This window comes from Mus caroli, chromosome 15 (genome assembly GCF_900094665.2).
Source record: "Mus caroli chromosome 15, CAROLI_EIJ_v1.1, whole genome shotgun sequence".
NCBI lineage: Eukaryota > Metazoa > Chordata > Mammalia > Rodentia > Muridae > Mus > Mus caroli.
In genome coordinates, this window is record NC_034584.1 from 53,933,401 (window position 1) to 53,935,470 (window position 2,070).

The following is a 2,070-nucleotide window of genomic DNA, read 5'->3' on the forward strand; positions in this document are numbered from 1 at the left end:
AAAGAATACTGCAGTCAAAAAATATTCGCATTTTATAGTCACTGATACAAAGATTCATAACTCAAGTGCTCTGAGCACTTTGGATAAAGTAAGAAGAGAAGGATGGGGATGTTAAACGTGCCAGCATCATTAAAAAGGTCAGAGTCAAAACAAGGGCTCACAGTAGAGCTGCTCCGCGCTCATTGCATTCTCATATGCAGTGGTTGCTATTTTATTCACCCTATTTGAATACCAGAACTCTCTGTGATCTTGGCTTCTCCCTTCATACTGTATCACAGCATTCAGGAGCCCGAGAAAAGCTTTTTCTAATAATTGTCATGCCATCAGAGTCAGTAGAGAGAGGTTTCTTTGTAGAGGATGAAACTGGCTGCCCATTTGGGGAAGAGTGATGTGCTGTGTTTAGGGTAGCTGTTTCAATGACAAGGATCTCCTTTTTCCATGTTCATTTTCTTTGGTTGAGAATGGACATAGGTTATGAGTCTAGACACCAGGGACATGCAGAACCTGAGCCAATTAGTGATGTGGTAGCAATTATTTCTGGGCATCTGAAGAGACTTACGGTGTCAGCACCACGAATGACTGTCCCTGCAAGGATGTTTTTATAAGGCAAGAGGAAGAGGTCCTTCAGAAGAAGCCTAGCCATGAAAATAAAGGGTTTGATATCTTGCCATTCTAATGGCTTCATAACAGGTTCTGTAGGTCACCGAAGTCTAGATCTCTTTGCTTGAAGATACAATGACAATTTAATACTTAGGAACTCTGGATTTGACTTTTAGGTGCTCCATGAGACTGGCAGTAGGTTCTTGTACTTCTGTCCACAGGGGTTGTGATTCAATGGTTTACCCATACTCTGTAGGTATTCAAGAAATATTGGGTAGGAGATGGAAAAATTGTGACTTGCTCTAAATTAGGTATTGCAGGTGTCAACACTTGGGATTACAGACTGTTCTTGCTTATAATCCTTATTCTTCCAGGACTCACAGAGTGGGAGATAAGGAGATAAGGAGAAAGAATGGCCAATGCAAACATTCACATTAGCTGTCAAGAGAAGAGAGGGTTAGAAGCCACACTATGATATTAGTATTTGCCTCCATCAAATCAGTATTATCCCTTCTTATTCTACTGGAACTATTGAGAGCCCTCATCTCTCATCCAATTATAATCATCATCATCACCATCATCATCACCATTGCACATCACTCCCTTATTATACTGATCTGGAAAGCAATTTAACAGCTATATCCAAAACAAGTTCTGAACCCACATGGTAGGGTCAAGCACCTGGAACATGGTTCACTCAGTGAGAGATAAATTCTTGCACATGATCAACAGATGCTTCACATCTACCAAACAGGGTAGAGGGATCCTAACACACAGCAAGGAGAACAAGGCGTTTACCTCATGGCTTATGTTCTGGTGACCACATGGGACCAATTTCAACTACCACTTGAAACCACAGAGAGAGTTTTGTGTGCTGATATGTTTTTTTTCTTCTTCTTCAAATTTTTGGTAAAAGTAAATGTAACACACAGGATTGTGAGGATCGATCCCACCCTTCTGGGGCCAGTAGCTCCTTTAGAGTCAGAGGGGAAGTATCTTTTAAATCACCATGCAAGTTACTTTCGGAAATTACCACAGTCCCCTGTTCTCTAACTGCAGAAGAGTGCGGGACAGGTCCAGGGACAACATTGTGTCACAGCTCCTCCTCATTGGTCATGAGGAGCACCGTTCTTCCCTGAGCGCTTCCTAAGCAGACCCTTAGCAAACAAAGGGCGAAGGAAGACTATAATTACCACATCTCAGCTCTACTGGACCAGGGAGTCACTGCTGAATGTGGACCAAAAACCTGCACCCCCAGAGGTGTTATTCTGACTAGATGCTATGAAGGGAGAGGGTGCAGGACATAGAATCCCAAAATAAAAATGAGAGGCACAGCTCCCCATCTCCAGATACTACTTAAGATCCTAAAGAGGTAGTCAGTGTGGTAGGTGCTGGGGAGGGGTGCAGGAGGCACGAGCAGGTAGGCAGGGTGCTCTTCAGAATGGAGTCTGCCTACTCACCTTCACTTCT